This window comes from Lutjanus erythropterus, chromosome 19, assembly GCF_056507025.1.
Source record: "Lutjanus erythropterus isolate fLutEry1 chromosome 19, fLutEry1.hap2, whole genome shotgun sequence".
NCBI classification, from domain to species: domain Eukaryota; kingdom Metazoa; phylum Chordata; class Actinopteri; order Lutjaniformes; family Lutjanidae; genus Lutjanus; species Lutjanus erythropterus.
This window is the reverse complement of record NC_139335.1, coordinates 33,861,604-33,875,722: the sequence shown is the minus strand read 5'-3', so window position 1 is coordinate 33,875,722 and position 14,119 is coordinate 33,861,604. Positions and strand designations below refer to the sequence as shown.

General features: G+C 37.8%; 1 protein-coding gene across 1 annotated transcript in view; it reads right to left on the bottom strand.

The window, feature by feature from the left end:
• Positions 1–13,029, bottom strand: part of LOC146310325 (oxysterol-binding protein-related protein 7-like) — a 33,955-nt gene extending 20,926 nt beyond the window's left edge. Inside the window, exon 1 of the mRNA XM_084743788.1 lies at positions 12,906–13,029. The gene's annotated coding sequence lies outside the window, so the exon portion shown is untranslated. The remainder of the gene's footprint in view (positions 1–12,905) is intronic.
• Between the last annotated feature and the right edge of the window lie 1,090 nt (positions 13,030–14,119).

Here is a 14,119-nt window from a genome sequence, read left to right as displayed (position 1 = left end):
CATCATCACATACGTTACACTTGAATGGATGCATGCAACAAATGTGAGAGATCATTGTCTCTAATTCTAACCCTTGGTCACATTATAGATCTATTGGCTTATTAAAGTTAACAAGGCTCATTAAACAGACAGGCCAGGTACTAGGAATAAAACAATATAATGAATATTGTGATATTGCAACAAAGTGTCTCAATACTGTACCAGACAATAGCAATATCTACTGTGATACTACATGGTTAAATATTTTTAATTTATAAACAGATCAGCTACTGGCGGCTGCATTGTTTTTGTTTTGCATTAGCACAAGTTAAAGTAATTTTGTATGCACAAAAATACTGTACACAGATTTATTATTTCATAAAAAACTTGTCAAGATGTCTTTTTTCTTTGTTATCATGATTAATATCCTATTTTTAATTGTGGTATTATTGTACCTTGAATTTTTGGTATTGTTATGTCTGCACCAGGGTGGACATTTAAAATATAATAAACACATTAATGCAAGTAGGGTTTGATCAGAGACCACATAATTCATTAGCCCAAAATGGTACCCTGATACTTCCCAGTGATCCCATACTTCCTTCCAGGAGTATGTTTTTTTTTTTTCTCCTTTCTTTTTTTTAACACACTGGTATTGGATCAGCCGATATGCAAAGTTTGGAAAGGAAAAGAATGGTATCAGAACATTTCTATACACAAGCACAATAAAAACTACCTCCACCTTATAGCAGTGCTGATATAGAAGTCTGAAAGTCACTAGATCAAGAGGTCAACAGAGACAATGAAACGCATAATTAGGATGAAACTACAGTCGACAGATGGGCCCACAAAACAACACACACCCCTCATCCCTCTGCTGCCATTCCCTTTTGTCATTCAGCAGGTGAAAACAGACAGCAAGAGGAAGTCTTCCATGTTGAAATTCCAGTCGAATGTTTTGAGAAGCTTGAAGCCTGGCAGCTTTTGTCACATGATGGTGTGTTCAACACACATCTAAGTGAAAAAACATTAATTATTCAACCCTCACAGATTTTATTACACTGTTCTTATGCTGGCAGCTTCCACTGTTGTATCTCTAAGTGAATTAGGGCACAGCAGTCAATACGGTTAGAAATTTACAATAATCACTACATTTATCAACACATAAATATTGATACCCGGTTGTAATATTTGATAGCAATTGATAGTAGGGCTGTACTGTTAATCTAAATTTTATGGAAATTACCATGTGGCCATGTGGTGATTTTCTAATCACAGGAGGTGCAATATGGGTATTTTGAGGCAAAATACACACACATTTTGCCTTTAAATCTAAAACCAGCATTTTAAATTAAATTAGATTCATTTAATATTTCCCAACTATTCTGACTGATTGATTGGTAATCAGTTTGAGTAATTCTTTAGGAAAAAAATTAAAAATTCTGATTCTAGCTTCTAAAATGCAAATATTTTTCTGGTTTCTTTACTGACAGTAAACTGCATATTTGTTTGTTGTGTGCAAAATGAGACCATTGAGAAACAGTGATTGGACATTTTTCACCATTTTATGACATTCTATAGGCAAACAACTATTTATCAATTAATCTAAGAAAATAAGTGTCAGATTAATAGACTATGAAAATAATAGTTTTTTGTGGTGCTAAATTAAATGTCCTGACCTACACATTATATTTAAGACTATAAACTATATTTAAGCACAACTGTTTTGTGTAGATCCCCACAAAAGTTACAATATTTTTCAATGAAAATATAAAAATGATCATTCCCTCTAATATCACACATCCAATTGCAATTTCAGTAAAAATATTTGTTTGATATTTTGTCAAAATCTAAATTAACACTTAAAACCAGAAAAGCACTGGTAACACAACAAATGGAACACACCTGTGTTGGCCTGATGTCTAACAGGCTGCTCCCACAGTAGTCCACAGGTAATTCCTTTAGTCAAGAATAACTGTAGAGCTACAGAAATGTCCCTCAAAGTTCCTGATTAAGAGAAAAATCACACCACAAAAACAGATTTTCCTCTTCCAGCATCAAAATTTCCTGTGAAAAACAGGAAGCTCTCCTCTGTGTTACACTGAGAGTAATGCTACATCTGACTGATCGTGTGCCTGTCAGACTGGTGCATATCAAAGCCAGCAGCAGGTATCTGGGCGGGGCTGAAAGCAGAGCAACACTCTCACACTGTCTACCTGACCCAACAGGCCTGCCAGCTCTGTCATCACTTCAGGGTGACAAGCTCTGGAACACATTTGTTGTCAGCATGTAGAAACAGAAGAGTTGTATTCAGTCATCAATTCAACCTTACAAGGGCAAATAGCAGCAACTACTGTGTGTACTACAACTACTATGATTTAAAAATGGTCACACTTAAAATAAATGGTACGTTTCAGGGTTAAAATCATACTTTTAAACACAATCAGCTATGATCATTTTACTTTTACAGAGCTATTTCTGTTACGGCAGTTAAAAAAAATGGTGTTCAATCCAAAGACAAACTATTCACTGTCAAAAGAATAAAGGTTTGGGGATAATTCTTGTGATATTTTTCTTATTATCAGCAACTCACACATGCACAGCCAAACCAACACTATAATAACACCATAACAAGTATGGTGTGTGCATCAAAGCCCGATACATCTTCTCCCCCTTCCCTCCCTGTTCAAAAGAGCTCCAGCGTTGTCCAAAAACACATTAAAAACACATTGATGAGCAGGGATTATTGACACCAATACTGCTTATTGATAAAGATAAAATTAAGACAGACTTATTACGAACATTCAGCTGTATCTGAGCTCAATTTTCATTACATTTAAATTCATCTAAAACTTAATAAAGTGAGCCACAATATTTTGTCAGCTGTTTAGTTAACGTCATCTGTCCAGAAGCACCAATATATACTGACCACTTTGGAACTGGTACTGGTTTAGTGTCTGTTACTGATAGCCATTCCAATCAGTGAGCCACACTGTTGCACTGGCTGACATGTTCCTTCATTACCCAGTCCCTCCGGAAGTTTGAAATTGCAACAATTCACAAAAATTCAACCAATCCTGGTGAATTCTCTTGTCCAAACTGCCCAGATTTTCCACAAACCAGTCATTGTTGCTTCCCACGAGTTCCACCAGTCATAGTAGTCCCCTGCACAAATATCATTACATGAACATATCAATGAACCAACTCAATGTTTTATTATTTGCTATATTTTTGCACTTATATATTTTTTTATTTTGTCACAAGTACTGACACAAACACAAAGTTTGTTATTGACATTTATCAATGCTCTGTGCACATTTCTTTTATTTGTAGAGTAGCCCCCAGGTGATATCTTTTTCATCTACAAATAAAGCAGATTTTGTTATGAATTTTTTTGTAATTGTGAGCCTTTTTGTTAAGGTTACTTAGAACACTCAGAACAGAGCGCTGTTTTGTTCTCCCTGGAAAAAGTTGTCTTTGCCTTATCCAGTAGACCGAGAGTCACAAACAGATATGAGGGTATTGAGAGATGGACTAAGGCATAGTTGGTTTATTTTTACATTAGGAAAAAATGGGGAATAACAGGACTCATCCTTCTCAGTGCACTCAGTCAGTTCATGGCTCCATTTTAATAGTTTTGGGGCAAAACGAGCAAACAAATGAGTTAACATGTAAAATCCCATTAATAGCAAGTATTCATGTTGTAATGGTGCAGGTGGAAGGGAACGTTTCCTTGGAAAGTCTAAGGAGTTTTGTTTAAATATTCTGTACTATGCATTCAGTAGGAAAGAGAACTCACTGAACTTACTGATATGAAGAAAATATATTAATCTAAAGTTCACTTGCTTCATAAGTCTTTTTCCCTCTGGGAAATCAAGACATTAACACAGCTTTACCTCTGAATGTTGTGACCTGACCCTTCACATCTTTGCAACTTGTAATGTTTGTGATTCTATTCTTCAGACCTCTACATCTCTCTACAGGAGGACTTAGGTTGTGAAATAGTTGGAATGACTACCTCATAGCCAAACATCCAGTAAACCCGGTTGGGTCTTTGGAGTTTCACTGTCTATTGGAACCAGAGAAGAAGAAGCTGGAGGAGCAGAGAGACAGAGTCACTAACATTCTCTACATGTTTTGCACTAAACATCATCATTGTGCGATTACATTACTCACTGTATAAGATTTTTCAACACAAAGTAATAAGTGGTGTTGTATTGTTGACACCCAGCCTTATGATGCTATATGCCCATATGAAGGATGTGACACAATTGGCATGCCCATTTTTTATTCCTTTTGTTAAGTCAACTGGTCACATCCCTAGTTTAAGACAAATGCTCTATTCAATAATGACGTGAAGCTGTCATAATAACATAGCCGATACAGATTACCATAATTACTTGCTTCTCATGGCAGCTACCAATGAGACAACAGATAATTTCACAATCGTGTTAGGGCTGCAACTAACAATTATTTATGTGATGGATTAATCTGACAATTATTTTCTCAATTAGTTAGGCTGTAAAATGTCAGAAAATGGTAAAAAAAAGTATTGATAAGTCTTTCCCAAAGTCCAAGATGACATCACATCACTCACATATCTTGTTTTGCCCAAAGATATTCAGTTTACTGTCATAGAAGACTAAATAAACTTGAAAATATTCATATTTAATGAGGTGGAATCTGAGAATTGTGGCCATTTTTTCTTTGAAAATTACTCAAATCGATCAACTGATTATCAAAATAGTTGATTAATTTAATAATCAGTTATTTGATTAATCATTGCAGCCCTGTTTGTATTTTAAAAATAAGTTGAAATGACCTGTATTGTATGCACAGCTGAGGGTAAGAGAGGCTCAGATGTAGTGAGAAAAGATTAATGATTTAATATTCCAGAGCTCAAAATACAAAGAACAGTTCTGACTCCTCAACTCTTCTATTAGTTTTTCATCAGAATATTACAAGATATTATTATAAAGATGTGCTAAAGCTGTGACAGGCAAAGCAAACAGATATTTATTGTGTGCCCCTGGTACTCACACAAAAAGTTTGATTTACCAAACAGACATACAGAAACTGTTTTCAATTACCTCCAGCTGTATCTGACCATGCAGATAATTTTGGTTTGGGTTTTTTTGACAACTGATTCCATGCCATTGCATTGAAGATGAATGGGTTTCTGTTTGTGGTGGTCGCAACACTACACAAAGAGAGCAAGACACAACAAAAACTCAGCAGAATGAATCTTTCCAAAAACAACGTCCTTGTTACTCTATATAATTCACAAATCTCACTGAGTCACCATAAATTAACTTAATTTCCCCTGCTTTGTTTGGGGTAGAAGCATAATATTGTGTTCCCCTGGCTGATTTCTGTTGCAGGGCAGCAAAAACAGAACCAAACAGGCTCAGGATTACATTGGTAAACAAAAGGGAACAACTGTTGTAGTTGCTTTTAGGAAACTGTGCTGATCAGCCAGAACATTAAAAACCAAAGACAGGTAAGGTCAAGTTTAGTTATAATTAGAGATGCACTCATCGACCAGCCAACAATCAGAACCGGTTTTCAGTCATATATGCACAAGGGCTGGGTGATATCTACCAAACTGGCATATGACAATGTCCATAGTGAAACACTGTGTTGGACGATGTTATCATCACTGGATCTAAAAGGGTCTTTGTCTCAACAACACATCCTTAACTTAAAAGAAAATCAAACACCACATGGAGACATAGTGCAATGAACAGCAGCAGCAGCTTTGTTTTATTTTCTCTCCCCTGTGTACTGCACCACATAATGGTTCCCATCATACACACAGACAGTGGCAGTAACATCGCAGCCATATTCAATAGCGCTGCCTGGTCACAGCCACACATACGCTAGCATGTCGACTGTGTGAGAGTTCTTTACCCTGAGTGAAGAAGACACAAAGCTCACAATCTGTAATATCTGTGGAGTGATATTTAAGAAAACAATGTTATGCAACATAATGTAATTACTTGGCAAGTCATGGTAGGTGGTGCCACCACTGGCAAATGGTTCACGAGCCTTCACTGCTCTAACCTTCGCCACCAGCTCAGTGCAACCATCAACAGTGAAAACTAAAGATATCTGCAAAAGGTAAACTACAGCAGCAAGTACTACATTTTTTATTTAACAAACCCCAGGTTGTCAATACCCCCTGCTGTAACTGTCCTCCATCTGCATCTTTGGTGGACATCCACAGTGACACATATTCACAACAATACCTTACGGTTGATGTCATAACTGAAGTATGACACTGATATGGTGAGTCACCAAGTAGGATGGAGGAAGGAGTTCAGAACAAGCATGAGAGGTATGTGGTTTGACCAGTAAACCAGAGAGAGAGCTGATTTACAGTCCCCAGAGCATGACTTAAACAACCATTTTAACCCTGGAGCAGAAATCAAGGCCATGTCGCAGCTGTAGAATCTGGTGTTTGAAATCTGTGAACTCATTCAACAACATACAACAGAGCTCACTGTGGGTTTCAAACAAGATCCTCTGCCTCAAATCCATCCATTTGAAAAATTAGAGTGCAGTGGCTAAACAATTGGAGTCTGCAACATCTAGGACTTAATCGCTTCTTCAAATGTGTTTTGCCCAAGCAGCAGCTACCAAGACTGAATGTTAACCAGATAGCCAGTTTGACTAATAGATCCACGAGCATGAAGGTCTGTCAAAAGTACAACCCTGTTTTTTTCCCTGCACTATCATTGGGTGATTAGGACTGGAAGACCTGCATACTAGTAAGCAGGGACTAGTAAGTAGTTAGCAATCTAACTCTGTAAAGTCTGTCATGATGTCTAGTGAAGGCAGTGGAGGCTTGAATTTGAACAACAGTCCTCATCAAGGACTTTAGCAAAATCTAACCCAAGTGAAATAACTGAAGTTAGGTTGTTTAAACATGTAAAACAAGTGGTATGGTCCTTCATTAAGATGTTTTTTCGCTCACCACCACCATTTTGGTTCTCTGTAGCTAAAGTAACTTTGCCCATTGCATGCTTAAGTGGTAAAATTTAACAAAGCTTGAAAGCACCTAGACAAACAGGTTTGTCAAGGTAGTCCATCATGATGAGTTTGGCTGTTCACATTTGACCAAATTTGGATTTCCTGACTTCAGCAGCATGACAGTGAGCACTAAATTGAGTTTCAAACCACCTTTTAGAGCTTACAAGTGATGTCTCTGATGCCACAGCCATGCTTTTCTATATTGTCTGTGGTTCGATAAGGAAGGAAAAATGCCATTTAAACATTTGCTTCACTGAACCAGTCCAGTGATGCAAATGTTGCAAGTATAGCACTACTGATTCTAACTGTACAATGTCCCAGTCAGTACATACTCTGTCACAGTTCCTAATTTTTTTCCCTTATCAGATATATTTGCCATGTGTCGCAATATATACACTCTGTCTGATATACTCCAATAACTCATTTTAATTTGTTTGAGCATCAAAAGAGTAGATTATAGTTGGTATAGTTGATAAGAGATTTTAACCAAGTCTGCAGCCTTACAAACTACGGTAAGCCAATGGTGTGGCCAAGATATCCTGCATACAGCAGAATTTAAGAGCAAACAAAAGCACGTGCTCTGAAAAATAGAAAAGTCACATACACCTGCAGAAATAGGTGTATTTGACATGTATGTCGATTTTCCTGTTTGTTCCAGTATAAAACTGCAGTGTGGTGGTGATACAGTGTCACAGTAGTCTGAGCAGCAGCAGCATGCAATCACTAACAGATTTCCAATTAAGGAGTGTGTTATTCCAAGACAATCTCCATATCTATAGCTGCAATTCCAGTGGCTAAGCCTGGGAACCATGGTACAACCTGACCAAACCAAATCTATAAATGCAGATTGTATCATGGTGTGTGAAGTGTTGTCAAGAACAATCTGTTCTATCACATTCATGTCTGTGATGTCACCTCAGACGGGGCCAAGACCTGAACAGACGGGTTCTTTCTCTCCTCTATCCTACATCTTTCACTTCCTCCCTCCTTCTAGGAATGTACCAGAGCAGCATGCACAGGCTGTTTGGTCACATGTGACTGATGGCAGTTCCCTCTGGGTTTACAACACACTGTTTAACACACATACACTTAATGAAGTCTACACCTGTAGTCTCCTCCAGTGAAGAGAGGCACCTAGAGGTGCACCAATGGACAGGCTTGTGACCATCAGTGTCAGATATCTGATCTGATGTCAGATTTATAAGCATGCTGTGGACGACGGTTCACGTCATGGGCACAGCAACACAGACAGGAACTAGCCAACTAGCCATATTAAACTCTCTAGTCGCAGCCACACGCATAGGGTGTAAATCATTTATTCATCATCACACGATATATCGATTCACTGGACGGTACAATGTTTGACATCACAAAGTCTGCCATGACACAATTTTAATTTGTTTCAATTCATGAGATTGAGCTCCCGTCTGTATGATAATCCTACTAACAGCCTGTACTGTATATTGTGCCATTATTTTCAAATCTTGTAGCCCATGTTTTATTATGAGCATATCATTTATTTCCTAGTAAAGAAAAGTTAAAAAATGTTTGTGTATGCTGTCAATTTTAGTTAATAGAAAGAAAATCAGAATCAGCAGGTCAGACTTTAAAATCGAACAGACTTTAAAAAATTGGCCAAGAAAATTGGTTCCTCTCTACAAGCTGGGACAGCCACGACTGGGTTTCTAACCTCAATTCTGTTCTTGCACAGAACATTTGTCTGTAGCCCAAAGTCATGAAAAATAAGTGCTATTATTTAACAATTTATCTGACAATTAGTTTTTCAATTAGTAAATTAATCATTTGGTGCAGTGGTTCCTAACCTTTTTTCCTTGGAGCCTCCCCTACATGTATCTAAGAAAAGCTGAGCCCTCCTAGCCCACATACACACTCACACCAAAAGAATAATGATGCATTCCAAAGCTTTGTTGTAAAAAATAAACAATTATAATCTTAGAACCTCTACCTTTTGTAAATGTATCTTTTCTAGTACAAGCTTAACATTCTCTTTCAACAAACCAACAGAGTAGACTTATACCCACTCATCCGTACCAAAAGAATAATAATTAATTATCACAACACTTGAGGTCACAAAGGTCATCTTCTAAGCAGCCAACTATTAATGAGTTAGCACACAAAAGGGAAAGGGCCCACATATGTACACAGCACATCGTCAGTGCCTTCTAGTCTGCCACAAACATGACAGACAGCAGAGCAACAAGAAGGAAGGAAACAAGTGCATACTTTCAAAGTAAATTTGATTTGGGTGGCCAGAGCAAATGGGCAGACAGACATTTGTAGAAATCCATTTGGAATTGCATTTCAAACAACCTTCAATTAACTTAAATGCTACTGGGAGTTACCTGCAGTTACCTGCAGCCTTAATTGCCTGATTTCATGACAACCTTTCTAAAAATCTGATTCATGTTGCAATGTTTTTAGGATTTTTTTGCAATGAAACTGCAGGACCAAGTGAAAGTTGCAAAAAGTAGTTGCGTTTTTTTTTTAATTATTATTATTCAGTAATTCAATAAACATCAAAGGCAACTTGTTCCAGGGAGAACAAAAACACACTGTTTTATAACGTTATGAGTACATTTGCTAAAAAGCCTGAGGATTACAAAAAATTTTAACAAAATCTACTTTATGTACATGAAGAAGTGCTCAAACTCAAAACAGCACACACCAAAATTATAAAATACAACAGTGCACAGAGCATTGAAGAACGTCAATAACGATGAAACACCTTGTGTTCTTTTCATTACCAGTGATAAAATAAAATATATAGATAAATATATATATAGATAAATATATATATATATATATATATATATATATATATATATATATATATATATATATATATATATATATAAATCAAAATAATTGTTCCAAACTGTGGAAAGGTTTGTACAGAATTCATGGAGATTGGTTGAATTTGCGTTAATTGTGATCACAATGTCACAATTTCCTGGAGGGAACGTTAAAGGCATGTAAACAATGTTCTATCACTTACACACAAACAGATGAAAAGGACAAAATTAGCAAATCATCAAACTTGGGAAGATGTAACCACCAAATGTTTCATACTTTTCAGTGTTTCCCCTATAGTGTATTTGGCAGGGCACCCCGCCCTCTCAACAGATGCCCCCGCCCTGCCAACGGGACGCCCACACAGAAATTAGAGTTGGAGATTTTTTTTTTATTCCATTATTGAATTTATATTTTAAAAGGGCCTATAACATGTGTTCTTTTTATCAAATAAAAAAAGCTAACTCTAATTTGTGCAATTTCAGAGTTTGATGCGTTGCTATCGTTTCATTACATTCATTACAATGCATTTCTCCTCTCCCGTGACGGGCGGGTCTCCCCCCCTCGCTCCTCTCTCACAGCACACACCCATACACCGGTACAGACACACCCACCCACACTCAGAGAGCGGAGGAGATACAGTTTCAGACTGTTAAGGTAAAAAAACACCAACAAACAAACAAAAATTGTAAATGGACGACCGGAGGTTCCCCAACTGTTCGCAAAAATATCGGCGTTTTTTAAACAAACCGTACGTGGTGAGGTGGGAAGCACAGGTAGCTCTGCGGCCAGTGTTAGCCAAAATGAGAGCATCTCTCCCAGCCCCAACCACAATTCTGTCAATCTCCTGCCCCTGTTAACGTCGCCACGACTAGACCCAAACACACCTGTTCCAGCTCTCCTACCGAAGCACACAGTAAAAACCTGCAGACGGGTCACCACCGTCAGTCTGGCTTTGATCCAGCATGGCTGTCAGACTGTAGATACTCCACATGGCTGTACAAGACCGAACTTGGTGAGTGAATTGATTAATGAAGATGGATGGATGGATGGATGGATGGATGGATGGCAGCACGTCGCCAGGATTTTAATTTTGGGTTGGACACGGTAACTTCAGTTGGGCCTTTTAATTACAAAAGTTAACACTGTTTTCAACTGATAATCTCACTTTAACAAAAATCACTGGTATCATACTGTGGATGGTGACGAGCACTTCCAGTTGATTATGACACTTAAAATCTTTTGAATAGTTTCAGTCTGCAGTTTATATTTATTTCAAATGGCACAGGATATCTCCTTATCTATGTTTTCACTATGGATCAAGTAGATCAGTATATCAGTTCATTAAGAAAAGTGTCATTTTATTCCTTTTAATGCATTTTCATTTGATCTGACTGGATTACTCTTTAAATTGATTGTAAGGAGAGAGAGAAACGAAGCGATCAGAATAATGGGTGAACTACAATGACTTTTAACAGGAGAGAGAGTGTGCGCGGCAATGGGGTCCTTTGGCAAGAGGGTCCACGCTCATTCCAGCCCAGGCACCAACACCAACACCCCCCCTCCCTCACCCCCTCACCCTGCCAAAGCAAAAAAGCTAGGGGAAACACTGCTTTTGCTTGATGGTTTGCAATATGTAATTGTTCAGCAGAGTTGTGGTTGATTAATTTTCTGTTGATCAACTAATCGATTAATCACATAGGGATGCAGAATATGGATTTTTTTTTAATGCAGATACCGATAAGGCTCAGATGAAGTGAGCAAAGATGGATGATGTAATATTCTGCAACTCTAACCAATGAAATCTAACTGACATCATTCTGTCCAATCAAATCTAACTGGCATCACTATAACAACTAAAATAAAGAACAGTTCAGACTCTTCAGGTTAGGGCTGGGCAATATATCCACATTTTATTGTATCAGGATATGAGACTAGATATCATGATGAATTTTGAATATCGTTATATCATGATATGGCACGAGTGTGGTCTCTTCCTGTTTTTAAAGGCTGCATTACAGTAAAGTGATGTAATGTTTCTGTATGTGAAATGTTCTATCTGTTCTATTTGCCTTCACCACATCAGTCATAATAGTCAGCAATTATCAAAAAATCTCACTGGGTTAATATTTTGCGAAAACACCAATAGTCATCCCTACAATATTGTCACAATATCAAGGTATTTTGTCAAAAATAGTCATTTTTACTCATTTTATCACCTCAGCTGCTTCCACTGCTTGGAGTACACAGATGTAGTCAGCCATAACCTACATGATCAATAATGATTGATATCACCCAATTTTTATTCTGTGGGGGTTTTTTTTTTCCTGTTTGTTTTGTTTTTTATCTGAAAACTTTCTGCAACACTGTTTTCCTGTGAAACCCCAGCAGTGTTTTGTAGACTAACGAAATAAAAATTCTACTGCAATTATAATCAAAGCACAAACTGAGTATAGCAGCAGTAAAAGTTAAACTGGATAATACACTTTTATATTCCAAAAGGGCAGCAGTTTGGAAATGTACCAAACAAGACAACACACCCAACTGGGCTCAGGTGAAAAGAAGAGCCGTCAGCCACACAGCAGGGTGTGTGTGAGGATTGTGTGCTCATGTGTTAATGGGGACAGGTAGGAGAACTGATGAACAGGTTTGGTTCAGGTGAACAACACCCCAAACCGCCCAACACACGTTGGGACAAACACTGTGAGATAAGACGATTTATACAGCTGATAGACATTTCACGTGTTTCTTTGACATATTTCTTAAAACATTTGGCCCTGACCGGTCTGACAAATTTGCCACGCCAAAATGCCGTCGTTTTTTTTTTTTTTTTTTGTTTGTTTGTTAGTTAGTTTTGGCTTGTTTTGTATCATCGGATTTAATCAAAGATGAGAACACAAAGATAATACTGTGGAAATATTTCACCGTTCAAAGAAAACGAACACATGGACTAAACGGCCCCTAACTGAGCAAGCCGAAGAGTCATTTCTGAAAAGTTTCTGTTCATATAAATGTAAATAAGCTCTTAAACATGGCGTCAAGTGAAACGAAACAAATAAAGTAGCTTTTGTGAACAAACTCACCTGTTTTTACTGAAGTCGCGTCCGTTCCGACCAGAGAGCAACAGCTGAACTGATGAGACTGCTCCTCACACTTCACTCTGCTGCCACCCGCCCGCGAGCACTGCGTGCGCGTGCCACAGATTACACTCTCACAGGTGCTCCCGTAGGACAGGTGCATCATGGGAACACCTTTTTCTTTCTTTCATTTTTCTGACAAAATGCTGAATTCAAATATTGAAACAGGTTACATTATTATTATTTTATTTGCATTATTATTTTAATTAAAAAGACTGGCACGGACTCATTTAAAGGGACATTTCACCCCCATATTATTATTTTAAGCTGCAAAGAGTTGAGTTGCCTTCTCTAAATTATATGGAAAAAAATATAATATAATATCCAGGCGTGCATCTACTCATAGATGAGGCTTGTGCTCATGACAGCGTGGGATAGAAACAGTAATGGCATCCTCCTTGGCTGGGCTGTCATCTGTACTTGATCTGACACTTAAACATCTGACCAGGTGAAACAGGGTTCAGGTGCTGATCAGCAGCCTGCTTCAAAGCACACTGACTGAAAAAATGACAAATATATAACAAGGGGTTGTTGAGGGAGGACATAGTCTTATGATAATTATTGTCCTCAGTACTCTCTGCAAAGCAGTGTTAGCATGGAGTGCATTATCCTGGAGAAATGAAGCTGAAGTTAAACTGTAAGTAAAGCTTTACCTGTCAGTCTTCACTTGGGGCAACTAAATTCCTTAACCAAGATTTGAAGGAAGGGTTACATGTCAGCCAAGTAGGTATGTAAGTCTACAAAAGAAGTAGACAACCATCTAGTGGACAAAGAGAAAACTAAACTTCCTAATCTGTGCACCAGTGTGAATAAAGTGTTTTTCCCTGAGCGCAGGGTTGCCAGGTCTGTGTGGCAAAACCAGGCCAACAGCCAAGAAAACTGGCACCAGCAGGCAGAGAACATAGGCACATATTTGTTTGTTTATGTTGGCATGATGTGGGTCAAGTCTGTGTGTGTGGAGTCAGTTTGGTAGGATTTAGGTGTAAATAATTATTTTATTTAAAATATGAATGTATCTATGAATGTATTCATAGATAGTATTTATGTAATTTGATGCAAAATAGGTCCACTCAACCAGCAGACAAAAAAATCATCCTGTGGTGACACTACAGTACAGTAATCATGCCAGTGTTTTGGGTACCTGCCAATCAATGTAGCAG